This window comes from Manacus candei, unplaced genomic scaffold (genome assembly GCF_025592945.1).
Source record: "Manacus candei isolate 608988 ecotype Guabito, Panama unplaced genomic scaffold, ASM2559294v1 h1tg000045l, whole genome shotgun sequence".
NCBI lineage: Eukaryota > Metazoa > Chordata > Aves > Passeriformes > Pipridae > Manacus > Manacus candei.
The window spans coordinates 2,968,520-2,981,974 of NW_026138093.1; the positions used below are offsets into that span (position 1 = coordinate 2,968,520).

At 52.1% G+C, this 13,455-nt stretch overlaps 2 pseudogenes; one reads left to right on the top strand and one right to left on the bottom strand.

Annotated features, from left to right (window-relative positions):
- Positions 1–13,455, bottom strand: part of LOC127474809 (uncharacterized) — a 1,721,191-nt pseudogene that overhangs the window by 1,451,746 nt on the left and 255,990 nt on the right.
- The window catches only part of LOC127474807 (zinc finger protein 501-like), a 118,227-nt pseudogene that overhangs the window by 40,501 nt on the left and 64,271 nt on the right, over positions 1–13,455 (top strand).

A 13,455-nucleotide genomic window follows, 5' to 3' on the forward strand; every position in this document is an offset into this window, starting at 1 on the left:
ACTGAGAAAGAGATTGAAGTGCCCTGAGCCCAGTGCTGAGCCCTGGGAACACCCCTGGATGGAACTGCATTGCCCACCACTTCATTCCTTGGGCCTGGCCATCCACACAGATGTTTCCCCAGTGAACAGATGCTGCAGAATGTGTTTGATAAAGGTCCTGTGAGCCCAGAATATTGGGATGAGTGCAGATTTAGCTCTGCAGAACACAGAAATTCATTCACTTTCTCTCTTCCCTCTCTGGTTTGAGGGAACTTGTGACTTCAGTGTGTGACTCACTGTGTGCAAAGGGCAAATATGGACAGAATCCAGGGCAGGGAGTGTTGGGGGGATCTTGGGATCTGTGCTTGACACAGAAGGTGTTTGCCATTGGTCTAAGACTATCTACTGTGCAAAGTGGACTTCAGTGGAAGCAGTGTGGACTTGATATACAGCAGGGGAAGGAGTTTTGGTTTTTATTGAGCTGTGCCTTCCTCTGGGTTTGTTTGCTGGCAATAAATGAACATCTCTCTGTGACTCCTGCAGCTCTTTCTCCAAGCCAAGCAGGTGGGAGTTGGTGCCAAGGAGCTGAAACCTGCAGGTCCAGCCTTGAGTGGAAGGATCTCAGATTTGCCCAAGGCTGCTTTGAGTGCCAGGGGTTTGATGAGGGAATGGTGGGGTGGGGACAGGGAAAAAGTCTGATGGATTGTCAGACACAAATGGTCTTGATTTCCTTATCTCTTCACAGATTAAATTAGGAGGTGCTTGGGATCAGTATTGACTGGGGATTGCTGATATCAATGTAAAAGCAGGAAAAAAGTAAACAGGACACAAAAAAGGAAACATTTTCTTATTGCTTTTTAATACAATATATTCACTTTGAATGCACTTCTGAGATCTGTCTAATTAACCACAAAAGAATTGAAGACTTACAAGTAAATTATTCCCAGAGGCTTGTCTGGTTCAGATGCCTTCACTGAAAAGAGAGTGTGGAGGAATGAGCAGACAAGGAGACCATCCCTGGGACTGGGGAAGCAGGAACTCAGAGTCACTGGTTCCAGGTGGCAAATGGACTGTGGGATGTTTCTGTGAGAGCCCCTAAAGGCTGTACTGGTTTCAGGGGGAGTACAGTTAAATTTCTTCCCTGTGGCCAGTGCAGGGTTGTGTTTTGGTTTGTGCTGAACACAGGGTTGATAATCACAGAATAGGATGAGTTGGAAGGGACCCACAAGGATCATCCAGTCCTTAGCCCTGTACGGGACCATCCCCAAGAGTCACACCAGGAGCCTGAGAGGATCATCCAAACACTTCTTGAGCTCTGCCAGCCTTGGTGCTGTGCCCACTGCCCTGGGGAGCCTGTTCAGTGCCCAACCACCCTCTGGGGGAAGAATCTTTTTCAAAGATCCAACCTAAACCTCCCCTGACACAAATCCAGGTCATTCCCTCAGTCCTGTCCCTGGTCCCCACAGAGCAGAGCTCAGGGCCTGCCCCTCCTCTGCCCCTCCCCAGGAAGTTGGACCTGCAGTGAGGTCTCCCCTCAGTCTCCTCTTCTCCAGCTGAACACACCAAGTGCCCTCAGTGTCCTCACACGCCTTCCCCCCAAGGCCCTTCCCCATCTTCCCTGCCCTCCTTTGGACACTCTCCAATGGCTCAGTCTCTCCCTTCCATTGTGTCCCCCCAAACTGCCCCAGTGGTGCAGGTGAGGCCGCCCCAGGGCAGAGCAGAGCGGGACAATCCCCTCCCTGGCCCGGCCGGCCATGCTGGGTCTGATGCCCCCAGGACAGGCTTGGCCCTCCTGGCTGCCAGGGCACTGCTGACTCAGGGCCAACTGGCCACCCACCAGCACCCCCAGGGCCCTTTCCCGGCACTGCTTTCCAGCCTCTCCTTCCCAGTCTGTCCGTCCATGCGGGGTTGTCCCATCCCAGGGCAGAATCCGGCACTTCCCCCTGTTGAAGTTCTCAGGGCTCCTAAAGAGCCGGGAGGTCACGGGATGTCAAAGAGCCCCACAGAGCCAAAGGGACCCTTGGGACACTGTGGAACCTCATGGAATCCAGGGGCCTTTGTGACATGTGGGGCCTCATGGAATCAGGGGAGCCCTGGGATACTGTGGAACCTCACAGAATCAAGTGGCCACTGTGACACGTGGGGCCTCATGGAATCAGGGGAGCCCTGGGACACTGCAGATCCTCACGGAATCAAGGGGCCATTGTGACACTGCAGGGTCTCTTTGAACCAAAGGGGCTTGTGCTGGGCTGTCACAGGCCAGGGCAGGGGCAGCTGCAGAGCCCCTGGCCCAGCCATGAGTGACGGGCTGAGCCATCAGCTCCTGCTGAGAGAAGAAACCTCACAGGCCCTTCTGAAGGTGTTAACAGTGGGTGTATTGGCTCCCAGGATGAATATATTGACTCGGTAAGCTTTAGGGTGTATCCTTGATGATAAGGAAGTCAGTACGCAGCCCTAAAGGAGAAACAAAGCAGACTGTAAAGTTGGTAGGCCTAGGATGAGGGAACTACAATAAGGCCTTGAGCTTTGCTAAATGTATCACCAGTTGATCCTAGACAATGAAAACACTGTTGCTTGCTTAGCTAAAATGAGGTTATTGCTTGCTGCTGGCAAGGGGTATAAAAAGGCAGATGAGAAAATAGAGACATCTTTTCTGCACACGACTAGAGTCTTTGTGTCTTTATCGACCGTCACGACTCTACACCGACAGTTTTGTTATTGCTGGGCAGCACTTGCACAGCTCCAAGGCCTTTCCTGCCCCTGGTACAGCCACGCTGGGGAGGGAGCTGGGGGTGCGTGGGAGGGTGGGAGGAGGCACACCTGGGCCAGGTGACCCCCCTGACCCAAGAGCTGCTCCAGACCATGGACATCACACTTAGGGTGTATAGGGGGGAACTTTGGAGTGCTGGTGTTTGTCTGCCCAGGTCACTGTTACTCAGGACGGGGCCCCGCTCTCCTGGAGGTGCTGAACACCTACCTGTCCATGGGAAACTGGGAATGAATTCCTGGTTTGGCCTTGCACATGTGCACGGCTTTGACTCAACTCAGGAGTTTTGTCACTTCTACCCTTCTGATTCTCTCCCCCACCCCTCTGGTGGGGAGGGAGTGAGCGACTGTGCAGTGCTGAGTGTCTGGCTGACATTGCTAAACCTTGACAGATGGAAACTCCACAGGTCTCTTGGTCCCTGTTCTAGTGCTGAACTATCCCCTTGGTGGGTTTTTAAAATTATTAATTATTTATTCTGTATGCCAAGTTACTCAAGCCTTACAGAACTCAGTGCAAGATTTCATAGCAGGGCAAGGTGCCCTTCATATCCTTTAGCTTTTTAAGCTGATTCCACACAGAAACACTGCCCATAGGCCATGAGGCCTAGCAAGGGATTTGTCAAACCCAAGGGGAGTCACCTCTCATGGGTTGTGTCACCTCTGGGGCTCACTGATGACTGACCACGATTGCACTGTTTCCCCTTAACATTACATTGGTCAGACCCAGCTTGAAGGAGCTCTTGTCATTGAACTCTTTTGGGGTACTGGAGGTGCTCTGAAGGACAAAGATGTCATGGCAGGGCAGGACATAACAGGAATGCCTCAGGACACCGTTCCCCTCCTGGAGGAGGAGGAAAGCCAGGCTGGAACACATGGTTTTGTTGGAGTGAATATGGGGTGCTTTGTTTAGGCAACCATATACCCCAGTGGGACTTGTAGCATTTGAGACCATTTTACACCCTCTGTAGGATCACTTTGTCCATAGGAGTCTCTTCAAGGCCATTCTCACTTCCTCACTCTTCAGGCTATAGATGAGAGGGTTAAACATGGGAGTCACAACTGTGTAAAACAGGGTAGAGTGTTTGTCAGGATCTCCAGAATCCCTCGAGTAGACGACTTTAAGTAGACGACTGTGGCTGAGCCATAGAAGAGTGTCAGCACCCCGAGGTGTGAGGAGCAGGTGGAAAAGGCTTTGTGCCTGCCCAGAACTGAGGGGATTTTCACAATTGCCCTGATAATTTGAATGTAAGACAGAACTATCAAGCAGAAGGGAAGGATTACAAAACCCAGGGTGATGGTGTGCAGCCCCACTTGGTTCCAGAACGTGTCTTCACAGGCCAGGTCCAGCAGCAGGGGGACGTACCAGAAGAAGTGAGGAAGGTCACGGGATGCACAGAAGGGCAAAGGGAACAGCTGGTAGGTCTGTCCTGCCTGCACTGGTGCCACAGCCCCCCAGGAGCCCAGCAGCAGCCTGGTGCAGAGCCCCTGCTCATGGCCAGGGGACAGAGCAGGGGGTGGCACATGGCCATGGAGCACTCATAGGCCATGGTAGCCAGGAGAAGGCTTTGGGTGCTGCCCAGCAGAACCAGGAAATACAGCTGGGCAGCACAGCCAAGGAAGGAGATCCGGCCATCTGCCCTCAGGAGACACACCAGCATTTTTGGCAGTGACAGAGGTGTAGTAGACCTGCAGGAAGGACAAGTTCCTCAGGAAGAAGTACATGGGGCTGTGCAGGCTGGAGTCCAGCACAGTGTGGAGGCAACCAGGCTGTTCCCTGCCAGCACCACCAGGTAGATGAGCAGGAACACCGTGAAGCACAGGCCCTGCAGGCTGGAGTGGTCACAGAATGCCAGAACGAATCCAAATCCAACAGTGTGGTTCTCCAAGCCTTTTCTTTGGGACATTTTCCCTCTGCAGAGCAATCCTGTGGCCTGTCCACCATCACCCCCACTTCAGGCCTAGAGAAAGACTCCACACACCAGCACACACGGGACTGCAGGAGGAGGGGAGCTGGACCAAGCTCTGCAGGAAGGTTTGGGAATCCAACAGGGGCTGTTTGCTGCAGGGAGGTTTGCAAAGGGAGGGAAGAACAGAATCCATGAGCCTGCATGACCCGGATTTGCCACAGAGATAAGGGAATCTTGACTTGTTTGGCCAGAGGGGATTTTATTAAATAGAATGCCTGGGTATAGAGGAGAAAAAAAGGAAGGAAATGCATAAATACCAGCCCCTTGCAGAACAGTCTGGCTTACATTCCTTGTCCAGATGTTTAATGCATTTAATGTAAGGATGAGAAGAAAGAGGGTGAAAAAGGAGAAAAGTGATGAAAATGGGGAAGCAAAGCAAGGTAAGGCAAGGCAAGGGAAGGAGAAGCAATCCAAACAAAGCAAGGCAAGGCATGGCTCAGTTCTTAGACCTTGGTGAGAGAGATTAATCCCAGTTCTCCTCACATGTGGGAGCTCATCCCCTGGCACTCTGTCAGCACACCAAGATCTGGGAGACTGTCCAAGATCTGAATCATTCACCTTCACATGGTGAGGGGTGAATCCCATTGGAAGTAAACCAGGCTTCTCTCTTCCAGGGAATCCAGTGGCTCTGATGCATCCATGGGCATTTTAGCAGGACAGGGAAGCAACGGTTTATGCAGAAATAACAAGAGTTCCTAACTGTACTAAGAGACAGGTTAATGCAAGCAGTGCCAGTGTGTCCTGCAGTTTTCAGTCATCCAGAGAAGAAAGTGGTTCAAAGAGGGTGATCTCCCCACCATACCTGATTTGCCTGAACAGATCAGGTTTTTATAACTTCTGAGAGAGTCACTGATAATCCAACATTCCCGACCTTGCTGCTCTGTCCCTGGGATTCCTGAGCCCTCACAAATCCAGCCCAGGGCCCGCTCACTCCCATCCCAGCCCTGCAACACTCCCCAGTGCCCTGCAAGCCCTGGCAGAGGCCCAGCAATGCTCCTGCTGCCCGGGGAGCTGAGCCCTCCCTGTGCATTCCCCACCCTCCCAGAGCACAGGGACTCCCTGCAGGGCTCACTGGCAGGGGGGGAGCTACAAGGCAGCAGCTCCTCCATCACAGGTGCCTTCTAATGAAGCCACAACTCAGCTGAAAAGGGGTTTCAGGAACTCACTTTGGCCTGGGGAGGGAATGTCCTCTCCCAGGCGAGGGCTGAGGATGCTGCTGTGTCTCAGCCAGCACTAACACCCATTGAGAAGTCTTCTTAAACCCTGAGGTGTCACTGATGACAATAGCAGGTCAGAAAAAAATCAAGTATCCAATTAGCCAAGGGACAAGCACAGGGCATTTTTTCAAGAGAAAAATCCAAATTCACACAAACACATGGTCCTAATACTTTGCTTATTTTCTCAAGGTATTTGTGCCATTTTCCTGTGAGTTTTATCTGTCTCATAGAGGTGTCAATCAAAATTTCCAAGATCAAATGAAAGTTTGTACGAGAGAAAAGTCACCATGATTGTTTTCTAATCTACCACCTTCATAACATAAATATACAGAAAAATTAAATATTCTTATTTAAAAACAAAACAAATCACTGAGATACCCACATTTATTTTAATTTAATGCTTTAACTCAAAGCAACCATTCACATGCAGATTATCCACATACCAGCAATCCCTGCTTGTTCATAAATGTTGTCAAAGATGCAGCCTCCTCTTTTTAACTCTCAGGTGTCTCCATGCTCCAAAGATCTCGAGTGGAGCCCAAAGCAGGCCAGCTTTGCTCCCAGGAACCTGCCAGAGCCCTTCTTAGGTGGTACCAATCTCACAGGCAGCGTTTCCCAAAGCTGGAGGAAGCCTGAAAAGGAAGGAAACTTCCCCAAACCGAGCCAGGCTTTTCTCAGCACCTGAGCTGCTGCCCAGAGCCTTTGCCTCCCTGCACCCACGGCCTCCAAGGATCTGCTGGAGAGTCCCTGGGGAGGCTTTGTCAGGAATGGCCCTCGGGGGGCTCCTTAAAGTTTCAAGGGACTGCAAGGTTTTCAGAGCAATTTGGGGTTTTGATTTTGCATTTTTGAGAGGTTTGTGCAGCCATGTCCTCCAATTATCTGCTGTAACAAGTCCCTTGAGAGCCTCAGACAGTGACAACCCTCAGTGGGGCTCATTAATGCTTCAAGGCACTCAGGGTTTATTGAGGTGCTTTTTTTGGCACTGAGCCTCTGAGAGGTTTGTTCAGTCGTGGCCTCCAATGACCTGCTCTAATTAGTCCCCTGAGAGACTCTGTCGGTTGTGACACCCGGTGGGGCTCGTTAATGCTTCAGGGACTGCAGGATTTTCACAGGACTTTGTGTTTTGCTTTCCACACTGAGTGTCTGAGAGGTTTGTGCAATCCTCTGCAATTACCTGCTCTAATGAGTCCCTTGAGAGGCTTTGTCAGTTGTGACACTCTGTGGGGCTCATCAATTCTTTGAAGTAGTTCAGTTTTTAAGGGCACTTTGGCTTTTGCTTTTGACACAAAGTCTGTGACAGATTTGTGCAATCATGGCCTGCAGTGATCTCCTTCAAGGAGTCCTTGAGGAGCCTGGATTGGGAATGGCCCTCAGTGAGACCCATTAATGCTTTGAGATATGTTGAGATTCTCTTCTGACTTGGACTCATGGAAAGGTCTCCTCTCTCTCAGAGGAGAACCTCACCTGAGGTTCAAGGACTCAGTGACAAGTGCACCGTGGGGACCACGGGGCTCCTTAAAATCAATCAAGTGCTAAGAAACCACAGCTCTGCCTTGATTTTCCTCTAGTCTAGTGCAGTTAATCAGGAAGTTTTCTTAATACGCAGAAATACTTCAAAGAGGTTCTAATAAACATGCATTCTTATTTTCAAGGGTGTAGTTTCTTACTTTTCTCCTTTGAAAAGAGTTGATTGCAGCTTTCTCTGATTGATTTTGATCCAGGGTCTCTCCTAAGGAGGTTTGGACTGGTTGGAGCTTTCCCTTGAGGTCTGACACAGTGTGGACAACCTTGCTCCACATTTCCCAACCCTATCCCGTCTCTGCTCAGTCTCCTGGGTCCTGCTTTGCTCACAGAACTGGCTGCACACAGCAAAGAGGGCTTTTTCTTCTTTTTTTGCCACAATCTGAAACTCATGAGGTTCACCTTTGGTAACAGACACTCCTCAGCTGTGAGCCAAGTCCCTGCTGCCAGCAATGAGGTTCAGCTCCCCCAAGGCAAAACCGTGCCAGAAATGTTTTAGACACCCAGAAAGTGAAATAATAAACACGAATAAAGAGTTGGTACTGGGGGGACACTTGGGGATCCTGAGGGGCACTTATGGGGCAGTTTTAGGGGGACATTTAGGGGACACTTAGGCATCCAGGGGGGCGCTTCAAGGTCGGGGACCGTACTGGGGCTGGATGCCTGAAGAATGAACACACAGCCCTGGAACCATTGGATCTCCTGGATGATTGAAGTGCCTCTAATAGAAGGTGCGTGGCCTGCCTGCCCCTCCCGCCGAGCACCAGCTCCATCTCCTGCTCCTGCCCAGCGGCTTTCCAGAAATCCAGGGCTGGCTGTGGATTGAAGGCTGTGGCAAGGGACAGGATAAAGTTGCTTCACCTTCCACCCTTGATGTCTCAATGTCTGTGATCTTAGGAACCCTCACAAACCTGGAACAAGGCAGATTATCTGTTTTTGTAAGATATGTACATGGAGATTGTTTTGATCTGTGCTTAAATCGTCCTTGAATAAAAGAACTAATAGAAAACTATGTAAAAAAAAAAAGGAAAAGGGAAAAATAAGAAAAACGAAAATTAAAAAAGGGAGAAAAGAGATAAAAGGGAGAAAAAAGAGAAAAAAAAGAAAAATAGGAAAAAATGAGGAAAAAAAAGAACAAATAAAAAAGAGAAAAAAGAAAAAAGAGAGAGAAAAAAGGGAAGAAAAGAAAGAAGAAAGAAAAAAGAAAGAAAAGAGGGAAAGAAAAAAAGAGAAAATAAAAGAAGACAGAAAAACTAAAAACCAAAAAAAGTCCGATCCTCCCCCGCCGCAAGGACTTCAACTCCCACAATGCCCCGCGCAGGCGGGGGGCGGGCAGGGGCCGTGGCCGCGCGCTGATTGGCTGCGGGGCGGGTCTGTAAAGGCGGAGGGCGCGCGGAGCGAGCGCCATTTTGGCCTCGTGGTCGGGAGTGAGGAGGACTCGCCTGCGGCCGCTGCACTTCGCTGGGTGAGTTGGCGGGGGGGCGGCGAGAGCGGGGTCTGGGGATCCCCTCGGGGGCTGCGGGGAGCGCGGCTGTGGGTGGAAAGGCTGGAGGACTCGGGAGGGTTTAGCGGGGGGGTTCGGGGGTTCCCTGGGGACGTTTTGAGGGGTCCCTGAAAGGACTCAGGGGGGAGGTTGAAGGTCCCTGAAGAGTGCTGGGGGGCTCTGATGGGAGTTTTGCTTTCTGAGAAGATTTGGGGTGTCCCAGGTGGGCTTTGGGGCTCTCTGGGGAGGTTTGGGGTTCCTGGGAGGCTTTGCGGGGACCTTGAGGCAGTTTTGGGGTCTCTGGGGGGTTTAAGGTGTCCCAGACGGTTTGGAGGGCCCGTGGGGGGGATTGGGGGTCCCTGAATGGGCTTGAGGGGTCCCAGGTGGGTTTTGCGGGTCACTGAGAGGGTTTGGGGGGTGCTGGGGAGGGATGAGATCTCTGAGGGGATTTGAAGGGACCTGGAGAAGGTTTTGATGGGTCGAAGGGGGATTTCAGAGGTTTTGAAAGGATTTTACAGGGTCCCCTAAAGCCCAGCAATGGAGTTCAAGGGGTCCCCCAGCCCCCAGGGGAGGGGTCCTAGGGATGCCCCCCAAAATCCAGAGGGGGAGATGTACCACATCCGGGTAAGGGGATCCCAGTGCCCCCAGTATATCCCAGTGACCTCCCACTGCCCCCCAGTATGGCCCAGTAACCCCCTCAGTGACCACCCAGTGTGTCCCAGTGACCTTCCACTGCCCCCCAGTATGGTCCAGTGATCCTGCAGTGAGCACCCAGTAACCCCCAGTATGGCCCAGTAACCTGCCAGTGTCCCCCCATGTGTCCTGGTATCCCCCAGTAACTCCCCAGTGCCCCCCAGTGTGCCCCAGTTCCCCCCCAGTCCCTCCCAGTGCCCTCTCAGAGGGCCCCTGAAAGCCTGGTGAGGGGGGGCACGGAGAAGGGGAAGCCTGGACAGTGGGGACCCCTGGGATCCCCTAGGACAACAAAGTGGAGAACCTGGAGAGGGGGAATTTCTGGGAATGCAGCATCCCGAAGGCAAGAATCAGAGGAGAAGGGAGCCTTGGGACCCCCAACACTCCCAGCATCTCTAGGTAGAACCCCCAGCATCCCAGAGAGGGGAGACTCTCTGAACCCTAAAGGGGGGAAACCAGAAAAGGGGAAATCTTAGGAGAATTTTTTTGGGCTAATCTTCATATTTTAGAGTATTTTTTAGGTGAATCTCAACTTTTTTCAGTTTAGGGGGGCAGGAGTCTTCTCACTCTTTCTTATAGGCTTTTGCCTGAATGTTGATGATTTGTTTTTTTCTGGGCTAAATCTTGGTGGTTTGGAGGTTTTTATGGTCACAGGATGCCCGGTGAGTTCTAGAGATGGACTTGGGCAGGAGGAACCCCCAAGCCAACGCACTCAGCCCTTGTTTTCCCCCCCATCAGGATTTGTCCTTCCCAAAGCTTGGGCGGATGGAGGAGGAGGCTGCGAGGAAGAGGAAGATGCCTTGGGCCCCCCAGGCAGGTGAGGAGGAAGTCAGTGTCCCTTTGGGCGGGTGTTGTGCTGGCTCTGTCAGCCCAGCATGGCCCCGGCTGCAGGACAACCCCGCTGGCGCCGCCGTCCTGCCGGGGCCGGAGTTGGGGGGATGTCCTTGGCCTTCCCTGTGGGCCGGAGGCAAATCCCCTGCCTGTCCTTCTTGCTTCCTGCCCCAGGCCCCGAGCTGAGGAGGGAGAGCGCGGAGGACAAATCCCCCCGTGAGACCCTGGTGGGAGAGGCCGTTTTGAAGGGCTCCCCGGCGCAGGAAGGCAGCGGGGAGGAAAAGGGCCGGAGATCCCCCCGCAGGAGGGGCTCCAAAGCCAGCCCAGGGTGCTCTGAGGAGGAAAGAGCCAGCCTGTGCCGGGAAGGCGGCCGGAGCTTGAGGGGGAGCTCTGAGCTGATGGTCCTTGAGCAGCCTCCCAGCAGGGAGAAGCCCTTTAAGTGCTTGGAATGTGGAAAGAGCTTCAGGCAGAGCTCCCATCTGATCCGACACCAGCACATTCACAGTGGGAAACGGCCCTACACGTGTGGGGAATGTGGGAAGAGGTTTCAGACCAGCTGGAATCTCCTCATGCATGAGCGAACGCACACGGATGAGAGGCCCTTCCGCTGCACCGACTGCGGGAAGGGCTTCAAGCGGAACTTCACCCTCGTCATCCACCGACGCATCCACACCGGGGAGAGGCCCTACAAGTGTGGGGAGTGTGGGAAGAGCTTCTCCCACAGCTCTAACTTGACCAGACACCAACGGACCCACCGGGGTAATAGAAGCCCTGTGAGTGCCCCAACTGTGGGAAGAGCTTCAGCCACTGCTTCCACCCCAAACTTACCCCCTTATGGGGAGGCAACCCCTGGAGTTCAAGGACTGTCAGTCCATCCCTTTCGACCAGAAATGGCCAGTCCCCTTTCCCAGGGGCAGCTTCTTCCAACAGGACCCTTCTTGGGGGGAGTGTGGAGATTCCTGCCTTGGCTGGGGACCCCCCAATGTCAGTGCTGGAGGTTGAGAGCAGAGATCTCCCCACCAGCGTTGGTCTGGGGGAGTTCCATCCATCTCTAATTAAGAATTATTGCTTTTGTGTCAACTTTAGTAGAATTGTTTCAACAATTGCTTTAGTGTAGAGCACTGTCCTATCTTATCCTGTACTCCTGGTAGTTTTAGTGTTTCTGTTGTGCAGGAAATAATTCTGATGAAGATCTTTTGTCTGATCATTTGTAACCCTAAATAACTCATTTCTATCAATAGATCTGATTTGCCATCATTAAAACCTGGGGGACAAAAGTGTTTCAGTCACACCTCTCTAATTCCTCTAAATTTAAAATGTTGGCAAGATTCAAGGCTGAGGTTGGATCCAGCAGCCCCCAGCACCCCACAGGAAGTTGGGAGCTCAGGAGAACCACTCCCTTTCCCAAAACCTGGTGCCAAAGACCCCCATGGGACCGCTGAACCCACCAGACCACCCTCCCTTTTCCACCCTTCTCCCTCTTCCTTCCACTTTTCCATGGTCCCCTCAATCCCCAGACCAACCAGGATCACTTTTGGGGTCCCAACCCCCACTTTTTCCCCCCCTCCCACCTCTTCCACATCATCCCCCCACTCCCCAGCCCCCTCATGCTCAGTTTGGGGGTCCCACCCTCACCTTCCACCACTCTTCTGACCTCTCCCACCCCTCTCCCATCATCCCCCAAACCTCAGTGCCCCTCCCCCTCCATTTTTTTGAGGTCCCACTCCCCTCCCACTCAGTTTGGGGTCCCACCACCCCTTCTGTCCCCTCTGACCCCCCTTTTCCCACTGACCTCCCCCTTCCCACCCCCCGCTCACCTGAGAGCTCCTCGCCCACAGCCGGGGGGGCTCCCAGCACCACCAGTGCCCAGAGAAATCCTCCAGAAAAGGGGTTGGGTGGGGTCCTGGGTGGGCTTTGAGTGTTTTTGGGGGTCCTTGAGGGGCTGTGGGGAGGTTTTAGGGGGGTCCCAGCACCTTTTGGGGTGAGCTGGGTGCCTGTTGAGGGGCAGGTGCCCTCCCAAATGTCATTTTATTGTAGAATTCTTTCAACAGAAGAACCTAACTTGTCACATAAATAATGTTGACTCTAATTACAGTGCTGAAAAGTCCAGTTGATTTACACAGAATGAAAAGAAAAAACAAAACAAAAAAAACCCAAGCATGAATACCCTTGAGATCATTTAAAAATGGCATACTTCATCTAAATTGTGTCCTTTTCTGCTTAAAATTGAAATTGGTCTAAAATAGGTTAATGTGATTTTAGGTAGTAATTTTAAATAATAATCTACAGCTACATTTCACATTACACATTTTCCCCATGTTTATATATTCTTCTTTTTTTTGGAAGTATAAGTAAGCTGCAGTTTTGCAGCAGGAAATCTCCTCTACCACAGAGCTCTTTCAAGAGATCTTAAGCACAGCCTGGATCTCATGCTAAGGCTGAGGTTTTGGAAAGACATCTCCTATCACATCACATCCTCCTCTGTGACATCACAGCTCTCCTATGAAATCACAGCTCTCCTTTGACATCACATCCTCCTCTGTGACATCGCATGTCTCCTATGACAAAACATTCTCTTCTGTGACATCACAGCTCCCCGTGACATCACATCCTCCTCTGTGACATCACATCCTCCCTGTGACATCACAGCTCTCCTGATGCCTTCAAATCTTCAGCAAAAACCACTATTCAAACTACGAGCACTGCTCTTCTGTTCCCACTGAGCCAGTTGGAGGCGGCTGTGATTTCATAAAGCAGCAACAATGGGCCCAAACCCATGGTGTCCTTCAGATGCGCCGTGTCCTGAGCAGACTGCGTCCTGCTTGTCCTGCCCTGCTGCCTGCAGGACAACTTCCTCCTCGGCACACCCCCAGCCCCAGCCTTGTTTGGGAAGCTGAGCTCTGGCTGAGGCTTTCCCCAGGAGAAACCTCATTTGTCTCTCCTCAGGGCAGTCCCCCCAGCACCCAACCAGGACAGGGCACAGAATGAGTGGCCCCAGCTC